General features: G+C 41.8%; 1 protein-coding gene across 1 annotated transcript in view; it reads right to left on the bottom strand.

Annotated features, from left to right (window-relative positions):
* SETBP1 (SET binding protein 1) overlaps positions 1–3,618 on the bottom strand; it is a 383,377-nt gene extending 379,759 nt beyond the window's left edge. The window contains exon 1 of the mRNA XM_050943539.1: positions 3,583–3,618. The gene's annotated coding sequence lies outside the window, so the exon portion shown is untranslated. The remainder of the gene's footprint in view (positions 1–3,582) is intronic.
* Between the last annotated feature and the right edge of the window lie 9,833 nt (positions 3,619–13,451).

The raw sequence follows: 13,451 nt of genomic DNA, 5'->3' as shown, positions 1-13,451 counted from the left end.
GACATCCAGGAAAGAATTCTCTGTACCAACTCAGAGCCTTTCCCATCTGGTGCCCCATCTCCAGCCATCAGGAATATTTGCTACCAGCAGTTGAAGACGGGCCACATGCCACTGTAGGCAGTCCATGGGTGGTGGGTATCAAAGGCAGGGGGAGGCTGTGCCTCCCCAAACAGCCTTACGTGGCCCCACCTACACTCTGCCCCCCAGGCCTATTCCTGCTTCTCGGGATATGCTGCAAGCAGCTCTTCCCCCTCTAGGCCGAGGCTGGGGGACTAAAAGGAGCCAGCCCATGCTGCCCACCGTCCCGGCACTCCAGGGCTGGGGGAGGGGCCTGCACCACTCCTTCACCCACCTGGCACTCTGGGGCTGGGGGGAGCCATGCCATCCACTCACCTGTCTGCTCACCCACCAGGTGCTCCGGGGCTGGAGGTGGGGCCTGTGTCATCTACTCACCCACCAGGTGCTCTGGGACGGGGAGCGCACTGCTCACTCACACACCCAGCGCTCTGGAGTTGGGGGAGCTGCACCTCCCACTCATCCGCCTGGTGCTCTGTGCCTGGAGGCGCTCGGGCAGCCTGGGTGGGGTGGGGGGCCTGGCTGCCCCACTGGAATGGGGACTCTGGGCTCCAGTGGGAGGGTTGGGACCTCGGGCAGAAGGGGTAGTCTGGGCTGGGGGGGCTCATCTCCTCGAGTCTGGGGTTCACCCACCACCCATTAGGCAGTCCCATCATACCATCCCCTCAATAAACTTATCAAACTCAGTCTGGATGCCAATCAATCAGATTTCTTGCCCTGACTACTCCCCTTGGAAGGCTGCTCCAGAATTTCACTCATCTGATGGTTAGAAACCCTCATCTAATTTCAAGCCTAAACTTGCTGATGGTGTCAACATTAGTGCTTTACTTAAATAACTCCTCTCCCTCCCTACTATTTATCCCTGATGTATTTAGAGAGAACAATCGTATCTCCTGTCACCTTCATTCAGTTAGGCTAAACAAGCCAAGCTCCGTAAATCTCCTCTCATAAGATAGGTTTTCTATGTCTCCACCTTATAGAAAAATTTTTTCTTGTTATTCCCTAACTGCATAATCTTGCACTTTGCTCTATTAAATTTCACCCCATACCTGTTATTCCTGTTTTCAAAGTTTTTCAGATCTTTCTGTATAATTCCAGTTCTCCTCCATATTGGCAATACCTCCCAACTCTGTGTCATCTGTTTTATTAGCACACTTCCACTTTTTGTGCTAAGGTCATGAATGAAAATGTTTAATAAGATTGGTCCCAAGAATGATCCTGGAGGAACTCCACCGGTAAGTTCCCTCCAGCCTGACAGGTCACATTTCAATCTGACCCACTGCAGTCTCCCCTTCAACCAGTTCCTTCTCCACCTTTCAATTCTCATATTAATCCCCACCTTCTCCAATGTAACTAATAATTTACCATGTGGAGTTGTATCAATACCTTACTGAAATCCAGATACATTAGATCTACTGCATTTCCTTTATCTAAAAAAATCAGTTATCTTCTCAAAGAAGATCAGATTGGTCTGGGATGATCCACCTTTTGTAAAATCATGTTGTATTTTATCCCGATTTTACTGTTTACCTCTATGTCCTTAACTGCTTTCTCTTTCAAAATTTGTTCCAAGACCTTGCATACAATTGAGGTTAAACTAATTGGCCTGTAGTTTCCTGGATCACTTTTGTTTCCCCTTTCTTAAAAATAGGTAGTGTATTAGCAATTCTCCAGTCATAGGGTACAATCCCTGAGTTTACAGATTCATTACAAATCCTTGCTACTGGGTTTGCAATTTCAGGTACCAGTTCCTTTAATATTTTTGGATGGAGATTATCCGAGCCTGCCAATGTGGTCCCATTAAGTTGTTTGAGTTTGACTTCTGCCTCAGATGTGGTAATTTCCACTTCCATATCCTCATTTCTATTAGCCACCCTGCCACTACCCCTAAGCTCTGCATTACTCTTATTGAAAACTGAGGTAAAGTATTTGTTTAGGAGTTGGGTCATGCCTACATTATCTTTACTCTCCACCTCATCCTCAGTGTTTAACAGTCTCATTCTTCTTTCCTGTTTTCTTTTTATTTATGTAGCTATTGGTTTTAATTTCCTTTGCAACATCCAATTCTGCTTGGCTTTTGGCCATTCACACTTTTCCCTGCCCTCTCTGATCCCCAAAAGATAACTTTCCTTGATGATCCTTCCCATCTTCCATTCTCTGCAGACTTTCTGCTCTCTGTTAATAACCTGTTTGAGATGCTTGTCCATCCAGCTTGGCCTGCCACCCTTCCCTATGAATTTTCCCCCTTGCTTGGAAGGAAGGCTTCAGATAGCTTCTGTGATTTTAATTTACAGTGATTCCAAGCCTCCTCCACATTCAGAACTTTGAGTTCTTCAGTCCAGTCCACTTCCCCAACTAAATTCCTTTATTTTTTTTTTAAATCTCATCTTTTTGAAATCAAGGACCTTAGCTGCAGACCTATTTTTGTTTACCTTTCCATATAGTTTAAACTGAATTACCTCATGATCTCTTGAACCAAGGTTATCCTCTACAACTAGTCCTATGAGGCCCTCCCCACTTACCAATACTGAATCTAAAATGGCATCACCTGTTGCTTGTTCAGTGACTATTTAGTGAAGAAATCTGTCAGCTATCACGTCCAGAAATATCTGGGCCCTACCAATATTAGTAGCACTTGTCCTCCAATCTATATCCGGGAAGTTAAAATCTCCCATAATCACACAATTTCTATCCATATCCAAATTGGATTCTGGGGGTCTGTAGCAGACCACAAGCACTATCTCAGTGACACCTTTGTTAGCTTTTTTCCCCCGCAGTGATTTTGACCTAAACAGATTCTGTTTTATCCTTTCCATCACTTCTAATTTCTTTACAGTCTACCCCATCATTAATATACAATGCTACTCCACCACCTTTATCTTTATTTCTATCTTTTTTTTTTTCTGAACAGCACAAACCCTTCAATAACATACTTCCAGTCATGACTACTATTCCACTGTATTTCTCTTATCCCTGTAATATCTGCTTTCACTTCCCACACCAAGAATTCTAGTTTCTCCATTTTGTGGCCTGGGCTGCTCGAGTTGGTGTACAGACATCATAGCTGTTTCTGCTTAGCTTCTCCCAGGTTCCTCGCCCAATTGAGTACAGTCATTCTACTACCAGTATCATCTACCTGGCTGTTAGTGCCCATACCAATGACACTATCTTTCCTCTTGATGTCCATTCTCTGACCCTCTGTTTTTACATTCTCCATTGCTGAATCCTCTCTTACTTAATTTTTCCTCCCACTCAATGGTAGAATAAGGCATGGAGATTACATGAGCATCTCCCAACCATTTTCCCCTCAATTCCTAGTTTCAAGCTCTTTTAATCAGTTTTACCAGCCTCTGTCCCAGAAGTCTATTTCCCTCCCAATTCAGGTGGAGTCCATCCCGTGAGAACAGTCCTCTGTCCATGAATGCCTCCCAGTGGTCAAACATCCCAAAACTGTTCTTATAGTACCACCACCTGAGCCATCTGTTGATCATCATAGTCGTGTCTCACCTTCACTCTCCTTCTCTAGGGACAGGGAGAATCCTAATGAAGATCACCCGAGCCCTGATTTCTTTAAGCATCTTCCCCAGCATGGTGTAGTCTCCCTTGATACATTCCAGCAAGAATCCAACAGTATCATTTGCTCTCACGTGAAGAACAATCAGTGGATTCATTCCTGCTCCCATTAGGATCCTCGTCAGTCTAAGGTCCACATCCCATATCTTCATTTTCGGCAGATAGCCACCCAACCCTTTTGTTCTCCAGATCAGCTCTGGAGACAGGCCTGTCTGTTCTTCTTAGTAGAGAGTTCCAAGTCATATAGACCTGCCACTTCCTGGTGTTGGTGCAATTCTCCGGACTTCCTCCTTCTGTTCTTTCTGGCTGCAAGTCCTCTTGTCTTTTGTTCTCACTTGCAATCTTCTGTGAGTCATCATCTGTCCTCCTGGAGCTCTGAACTCTGGCTATGTCCACTGACTCTTCCCTTCTTCTTGTAGGACTAGCTAATCCTCTCTTCTTCCTTGCCAACCCCCACCGTCTGTTACTGCCTGCTTCACCCTTCTTTATTTTCCTACTCAGCGAACCTGTTCCTGAGCTCTATTTCACCTTTACTAGCTGATCTTTTCCTCTGTCAGGTTCTCAAAATCATATGATTCCATTGGCCATTTCCCTCATCCAGCAGTCTACATGCACAGTTCTCCAGTCCAGCTTGCATCTGCAGTTCTTGAATTTCCTCTTCAGCCTCCTCTAGCTTTCCCTCCATCAACTGCATAAAACTCACTCAATTTCTACTTGCAACTCCAAACCTCTGATTTTCACTTCCATCAGCTCTATTGGGTGGCACTTCACACAAACAAAAGCATTTTTCAGGAATTTACTTCAGGATAACATGCATGCCACAGCTTTCATTTCCAGTCATCCTCATTGGCTCTTCCATTCCTTGGGTCGCCACCACTCTTGCCTCTGTAGCTATCACAGCCTTCGCTTCTAAGCTGCTGTCAAGGAAAAAACAAAAACAAACATCACACACTCTCTCCCCCAAGCTCCCCTTACAAACTCCCACTTACTCTTCACTGTTTTTAGTGCTGTTTGCTGGCTCCTGTGTTGCTGGTTGGCTGCTTGGGATGGAATTCTGCAGATCTCCCACTCTTAGACTGGCCCTTGGCCTGGGCTGTATATCAGCCCCCCTTACCAGCAGGTCCAACAGAATTCAAACACCTGCAGTGTAGACATGGCCTGTTACCAGGCTAACAAAGAGATTCTTAGGTCAGTTGGAAGGGGGGCAGTGCTTTTGGAGCTTAAGGTCCTGGGCTCTATTTTCATTGACATCCAGATTATCACACTCACACTGAATACACTGATATTCATTTTCTGGGGTGACAGGTATGTGCATATGCACAGACATTCAGCTGCAGTGTAAAATAACCTATCAGACCTGAGATGTCCTCAGGAGAAAAATACATTCTGACCAGAAGGAAAAGTCCCTCTCCTTCTCATCTTCAGGAAGACATTCTACGGCTGGACTTTGAGATGTTACTAGATTGTGTGCGATCAAGTTATTTAGTTTCCCTCAAAATTGGAGCATACAAAACTTTTTAATTTTAAACCTGTATTGAAATAAGGTCTATAAACAAGGTACAATTCTAACCAGCTGGCCAGCCAGCCATAAAAGCTAATTAAAGAGCAAGTCTAAATCACTACAAAGTGCACTGAATTTTAAGTAACATGTGTATATGCATTCCTATCCTTCAGCTAAGCCATTCACAAGTACAGGAGTTGTCAATTTTTAACCACACATTTTAAACTTGCATCTCCTACTCAGTGAGAATTCAGATCAACAAAGAGATCAAACGGCTCCCAGAAAGGTTTCCCTGTAAAAACTTCTGATAAGGTAGTAGAATATTGCAGACAGATGAGCTGCAACATGCTTGTCTGATATATTTATGCTCCCTTTGAGACTTCATATCTTTTCACCAACAAATTGGCCAGATCCTTGACTCTCAAATGTCTTTATCCAAACTCACCAAAATCAGGGGCAGTCTCTCCATTAATTTCAGTGGATTTTGGATCAGCCATAAGTATCCTTTCTCATTTATAGCTGCACTATCTAGTCTCACTTATAGGTGATTTGCTAATGTGACTAACTCAACCTTTATATTTTATGATACAATAATTAAGCAAATCTCCCCTGGCACCTACCACTAGTAGGAGGACATAAAAAGCCATAACAATGTCAGTTCAGCTATCTGATGTGGTTGTTTTGCTTGCAGCATCTTTGTTCAAGCTGTCAATGCTGGATTTTTTTTCACACATCATTTTGTTTTAAAACTCACAGAGTGCGTTGCAATGCATGTGTCATTAAACAGGTACTCATATACCCTAGTAATGGACACTATGGTGTTGCCATTTATGGATGGTGTGGCATGCATGGGGTTAATGTGGAATGTTTTGATAGGACAGTAATTACCACAAAGCCTTCCCAGAGCTTTGAAGACATGAAACTGATATTTTATTGCTCTGTCAGTGCTGGGTCTCTCCTGGTTGTAATCCACAGCAGTGTCCCTGGATGCAATTGTACTTGGATAACTAAACCAGATTGATCTATTTCACTTAGTGGGAACTCTCTTTGTTTCACTGTAAAGATTAGAGAGTGATTCAGCATTCATGAGAAAATGTAGCAAGAAAAGGTTACGGAACAGTGCTAGGAGTGGAGCCATATTGGGAGCAATTGAGGAAGGAAATGGTCTGGATTTATTGTCTACATTAAAGATATTGCGGGTCCCATGGATACCAAGAGTGTCATGGAGACACAGCTAATAGGGTTTTTATTGGATTATTGTCAGGCTGCTGCACCTGCTTCTAAAGAGGGGACAGGGCAGTTAGTCTTCTGGCTTCCCTTGAGCAGGGAAGTATAAAACAGCCATAGGAGTTGGAAACAACTGATTTTTTTTTAAAAGAAAACTTTCACAACTGCATCTCTCTCAAATACAACCAGCTATACACACTCTCTCTCTCTCTCTCAAGAAGCCTACTGCTTAAACAAGGGAATTGGACACTAGGAGTCCAAATCTCATATCCTCAATCTAACCCATAGCAGGTTAGATGTAATACCTCTTTCTGTGAATAGGAGCTACATGCATGTTCTGGGGAGAATTCGGCAGGGTGATTTTCAGCCCTGACTTTTTGGGTGACCTTGAGAACTCACCGGCCCCGTATGTCTCAGAAGGGGCTTTTCAAGTACCATGTGTTATTTACACCAGTGAAGAGCCGGCACGTGGTTTGCATGGGGTACCTGCTTGAAGCTGAAGAGCGGGCATTTGCGCTAGTTGGTGGTCTTTACTCAAGCCAGTTCAGGAGCACTTTATCCAACCTGACAGCAGAGCTGAACAAAGTCAGTCTGGTCCCTAGTTCATTAACATTATCTCCTAGTTTCTAATGATGTTGGACATTAGAGGAATTCAGATGTCATCTAAAATTCGCGTCTCACACTTAATGCGTCTGGTGTTGATTTAAAGGAGTCTTATTAGTTATTAGCAGATTTCAGTGAATAATTTATAAGAAGTCTGAACTGAATCTTTTCACTGTTCATGAGTTACATGGAAACAGATGGAAATTATCCTCCAAGGGCCTGATGCAAAGTCAATTGAAGTTAGTGGAAAGTCTTCAGTCGGCTTGGGATCCAAGCCCCTAAATACTTTCAGGAAATAATTCTTGTTTTGTAGCTCATTCACAAGCCTGAGGGGAGTCAATATCTGAGCTGTTTTGCTTGGATATTTTATGTCTTGACAGGGACTAGGACATGATCCTTCAGAGGAAAAGAAAGAAACCCTCTACGTGGAAGGATGGTCTGTAGTTAGAGACCAAGGACTCAGGAGATCTAGGTTCACTGCCTGCTTTCCCACAAGTTTCCTCTGTGAACGTGGGCAAGTCTTCAGCATATCTGAGAGTCAGTTCTTCATGAGTAAAATGAAGGTAAGAGTATTTCCCTACTTCACAGGGGTGCAGTGAGATACATTCAGTGGTTGTGAGGTACTAAGATGACGAGGGCCATATTAGTCAGATTAATAGTCAATAAGTATGAAGTGACCTGCCTATAAGGTAAGTTGCTTCTAAACCTTGTATTAAATCCCTAACTGTTTTTCTGATGTTTATCTTGAATTATTAGCAGAATATCCAGGAAACAACATGGCAAAAACTGAGCTTGTCATCTCTTCCTCCCAAAGCTCTATCCAGAGTTCACTGTAGGCAATGGCAGTCTTTTTTTATCTAGTCGGATCAGGTCCAAAGAGAGAAACCATCTACTCCTTATTGATGTAACTCTTTTCCTTCCTCTCCTCTTCTTGTGTCTGTTTGTCGGTGTTTTTTCATTATGTCAAGTCTTTAATTTGGACTCTAAGCTCCGTAGGGCAGGGTCTGTGGATTTCTGTATCTTCTGTCAAACGCCTAACACACATTTTAGGCACTATAAAATGAAAGGATAAAAAACACCTACTTTTTAACTTTGTTTACCCTAATCTATGTGGAAACCACCAGTCTAGCGTAAAAATATATTTCAGAAGTAGCCTTTGCACTTTGAGAATTCAGCTTCAGATGATAACTGCCATTTCCAAGACACTGAGTTACTACCCTGATGGACAAACTTTTAATAGAGATGGAAAACTGCCTCCATTGAAAAATTTTCAGGCAATGTGAGCCAACATATTTTTCAATTACAAACACATTATAATACCATTTTAATTTCTAAACCTTCTATTGATATTTATATATTATGAGAATATTATATAGTTAATGATAGTGTAATGCTTGTGGTCACGGCATTGGCTTAGCACTCAGGAGATCTGACCTCTATTCCAAGGTTTGCCACAAACAAAGTAACATTTTGGGAAAGCCTCTTAAATTTCTCTACATCTTAGCTCCCTCATCTGTAAAATGGAGAGAAGAATATTTCTACCCTCCCAGTGGTGCTGGTTTGCAATGGATGTGCCAGATTTTCATTCCTGTTTGAAGCCAGAATGGAGTTGCTGTGCATGAAGTGCAAGTTGGTGACTGTGCTGGAGGAAAATATCATTAGATTGAAAGGAAAAGTAGAAATACTACAGAGAATCAGAGGAACTGAGGAGTCCCTAGACAATCAGGTTTGGAGAACATCAGTATACCAGGTTCAAGGATGAAAGGAGCTGGTCACCAAGGAGTCAAAGAAACTCTGAAAAGGCCTGGCAATCTGTAACCACCAGAGGCAAGAGGTCAAGGTGGCATTCTGCACAGCTGGAGACAGACAAGGATGGGCAGGTTGTGGTGAACAGAGAGAAGAGGGTCAGCAAGAATTCCACACAGTTAAAAATTTCCAATCTATACCAAGTCCTTAATGTGGAAACTGGACAATATCTCAGGATCCAGCTGAACCATGGAAATGGAGAGGCATACGGGACTTTTTTTTTTTTTTAAATCAAATTTGCTCACAAAGCTCTGCAATTGTCCAAAGAAGATGGACTATCTTTGTTGGAAATTCAATATTCAGAAGAATTGAAAGAATATTGTGGACAGGATAGGTGGACAACAGGACAGTGTGCTGTCTTTCTGGAGCCAAAACAGGAGACATCTCTCTAAGACTGGATAGGCTTCTGAAGTCAATGAGCAACACAGCATCTCACAGATAACTTCAGGGAATTCAGAAGCATGAGAAAAAGAAAGAATGTCTAAGTGATGCAAGTGAAAGAAGATAGTAGGCAGAAGATTCTGGAAGTAAACTGTCGGCTAGGTAAATGGTGTAGAGTAGAAGGATTTGTTTTTGTAGAATATTGGTTCCCTTGCTGAGATGAAGGCCATTCACATTATACAGCCCCTTCTCTTCCCATAGAAGGTGATCCAGTCTCCTCAGGAACAGGCTGGCTAGAATAGTCAAAAGAGTATTAAATGGATAACAAAAGGGAAGGGTAAAAAGAGTGAGGGTCTGAGCATGAAATTTAGGGTGAAATTGATCTGCTAAGAACAGATCAAGGAACCAAAGGACATGAAGAGAAGAAATCCTTAAAGTGTCAATTGTCATGGGGTGAACTTGCCCTCAGAGCACTCCCTCATGTCAGCAATAACATTGCCATAATTTGCAGCTCCAGCAGCTTCTGCTGGCCATCTGCCATTTGTGACGTCTTCTGTGGCTTAGCCCTCCAGCCAAGTCAAAAAGTCCAAATCCCTGCCAGGGTAACGAGACAGCCCCACTGAGAGTTTACTCAAAAGTGCATTCAGATGTCCCAAACCAAATAAGACAATAGGTGGGCATGAAACACAATGAACCAAGACTGCTATTTTATGGATAAATCTCTTATATTACTATTACTTACCTGTACTAAAAACAATTTCCCAAGCCCTTTGAGATTTAATCTATAGTGGGTTCATTACAGGAGTGACGTTTCACATAAGTCTTCATTTATAGAGATGTTATAACTCATGACTTCACTCTATATGTCTCCTGAAAGAGTTTCTGGTACTTTCAGTGAAATTTAATCCCATTATAACTAGACATTGCAAGAATGATCCTTATGGCCCAAACAGAGAATATGCCATTATCAATGAGGAGGAATGAATTGCATGATTCAAAGAATTAGTTCCAGCGATGAAAGTTTTGCCTCCATATATTGGACTTTAAAGTTAAGAGGTCTAACTTGTACAGTGCCATTCTTTTTCTAATAGGTACAGAATCCTGGACTTTAAAAATGGAAGAGTCCTGTTTGAGAAGGCTACTTGAATAGCAGAGACAAATATGCCAAATATGTTTTCCTACAAATGTCACCAGTATTTGTTGAACAATGCATTTGATAAAGAGCGTTTAGCCAGTTGTATAGCATGAATGAATCCCACAAATTTTGTCAAATATATTCATTGAATACCATAGGACTAGCTCTACAGCTGGGTGTTATAATCCAGTAATCATAGAACTATAGGGCTGGAAAGGACCTCGAGAGGTCATCTAGTCCATCTCCACATACTGAAACAGGACCATATATGCCTAGACCATTCCTGACAGGTGTTTCTAATCTGTTCTTAATATGTCTAATAAAAGGGATTCCACAATCTCCGTTGGAAGCCTATTCCCCAATTTAACTATCCTTCTAATTAGAACATTTTCCTAATATCTAACCTCAGTCTCCCTTGCTGCAAACTCCTATCCTTGGTGGACATGAAGAACAATTGATGATCTCCCTTTTTGTAATAACCTTTACATATTTGAAGGCTGTTATCAGGTCCCTCTTCAGCCTTCTCTTCTCTATAATAAACATGTCTAATTCTTCAGCCTTTCCTCATAGGTAATGTTTTCAAAACCTGTCATTTTTGTTGCTCTCCTCTGCATTGTCTCCAATTTGTTCACATTTTTTTAAAAGTATGTTGGGAACACTGGACACGGTGTTCCCACTGGGGACTCAGAAGCTGAGTGAAACAATTGCCTCCTGTGTCTTATGACGCTGCTATTTTTTTTTCGAGGGGGGGTGGTTTGCAACATCATGCTCTTGACTCATTTATTTTGTGATCTACTATAGCCCTCAGATCCTTTCCTGAAACACTGTTGCCTAGCCAGTTTCTCCCCATTTTGTAGTTGTGCTTTTGATTTTTTTTAAAATTTGGAAACTCAGGGCGTTGACCTTGTCTTTATTGAATTTCATCCTAAAGATTTCAAACAAATTCTCCAGTTTATCCAGATCATTTTGAATTCTAATCCTGCCCTCCAAAGTGCTTGCAACCCCTACCAGCTTGGTGTCAGCCACACATTTTATAAACAAACTCTACAGTCCATCATCCAAGTCATTAATAAAAATATTGAACCAATGATGGATGTGCCAGTTCAACTGAGTTAAGAACTCTCTGCCCTTGTAACTTCTGTTCAAAAGTCAAACTGAACCTAAACAGAACCTTAAAGTTTGAAAAGGTTTGGTTAATTTCCTCTCCCGCGCCCATCGTTTTTTCATTTTGACCCACCTCCATACCTCTGGGTTTCAGCTGGGGCTAAAAATGCAAGGGCAAGAGTACTATATAAGAGGCCTTTAGCCTGACAGGAAAAAAATAAATAGATCTCTTAAGAGACAAGAAGTTCTTGTGAGATTTGCAGCCCAAATCTATGGACCCAAGAGATTCAGATAAGTCTGAACCCTGAACCTTTTGGCCATCATTCAGTGAACCCATTCCCCCTTCCCACTCAATGAATGAATGTTCTCAAGGGACTGCACTTTGAAGCTCTGTCCAAAAGCTTCCACGTTTCTGTGGAAAAGGTCTTCTATTTTTCCAGCATCTACTACTAAGAGCCAATCTCCACTTGTCAGTGCAACCATGTGATTATGAGGATGTTTGTGTTTACATGCACTTATCTCAAGATGTGCTTTGACAACCCCCTGCTAAGACTTTTCCCAGTTTAATGGATCATGAGCCACTTTTGGGTTGCTTGACCCTGCTGGTTCATCATTTATGATGTTTAAAACACGTACATAGCCGTTTGAATTTATTTAACCACCTAGAGGAAACTCTTCAATTAAAGACCATCCTAAGTGGCACTGACAGCAGCTCTCTTCCCAGTTTGGCTTGGCTAAATCCCACCGATCTGCTGCTGAGAGCAGTGCCCTTTACTATGTAATAGCAATCATAGTACGTCATATCGGGTGTCACTTTTTTCTAGAACTCATTTTTCAAATGCTAGAAATGAAAAGCATTTGTCCATCAAATATTTCAGATGATTTCATTATGGTGTTTTGCCCAGGATGTGGTCTCCCAAAGCAGCAGGCTCAATGGAAAGAAAAAATATATATATTTAGGTATAAAAAAGGCATGTTTCCAGCTTTTTCAGTATCAATCTCATAGAACACTATCATTCTAGTAAATGATGCTGTCTAATCTTCGTGTCACATCAAATACTGAAGCAATAAATTCACTGGAGGACATTTACAAGGATGTCTATGCTGAATTGAGATATCTCCTAGTCCGTTTTCTAAATTATCACATATACTGCCAGCTACAGAAAGGGGAAGCCACCAATTGATTGCTAATTCTGGAAACCTCAGGATGTAAATGTGATTAGCAGTAATTGAAGAAGTTCAAGAACTGTTAATTTCTCCTCTGTTGTTTTCCCTATTTAAAATATTAACTAAATGTGTATGTAGGCCAAAAACACTCTGTTACAGCTGAACAAAGGATACATATTTAATCAGAGCTGTGGGACCCCGATGCGGTTGTCTGAAACAAATGTGACATGTGCTTCCTCTTTTAAAAAAAAAAAAGAAGAGGCAGCTAATAAACAGTATCAGTATTTGGGTGTAATGTTCATTGTCTGCATGATGCCAAATGTAATGGCATTGCTCTATGTCAAAAAGCCAGGAGTACATTGCTACATTTGTCTTTCCCAGTTGGCTGTCCCCAAGGAGATCATGATGCAAGCAGTGGCTTTGTCTGGTGTATACATATGTTTGCACATGTTCATAAGTTTTAATTTGTAAGTAAATAGCCAGCTCTAGAGAGAAGGTGGCAGGAGGACAGGTTAACACCTGCATGGCTGAACTTCTGTCCATAATGCAATTTTAAATGTGCATCAGTGACTAATGGATTAGTAAGTACTTTCAACAGCATTGGAACAAAGAAAATATAATTTGCTCAGTTACTGCACAATATCATTCCTCTTTTTCTCTAAGCAAGCTAATCTAGCAAGAACAGTCTAATGCCAGCTGTAAGATGCTAGCACCTGGGCCAGGACATGGTACAGAGACAGCATTTCTTGCTCTGATGCTCTTGTCCAGGGCAAATGGAACTACACTTACCCTCATCCTGCTGTATGTCTGCAACATTCAATACTGCTCAGTACTATACTGTCCTCTTCTACCTCCAACAAGCCACAGTGGTGGCAGTTG

The sequence above is a fragment of the Gopherus flavomarginatus genome, chromosome 3 (genome assembly GCF_025201925.1).
Source record: "Gopherus flavomarginatus isolate rGopFla2 chromosome 3, rGopFla2.mat.asm, whole genome shotgun sequence".
Taxonomy (NCBI): domain Eukaryota; kingdom Metazoa; phylum Chordata; order Testudines; family Testudinidae; genus Gopherus; species Gopherus flavomarginatus.
The sequence above is the reverse complement of the archived record's forward strand: the minus strand, read 5'-3'. Positions and strand labels throughout refer to the sequence as shown.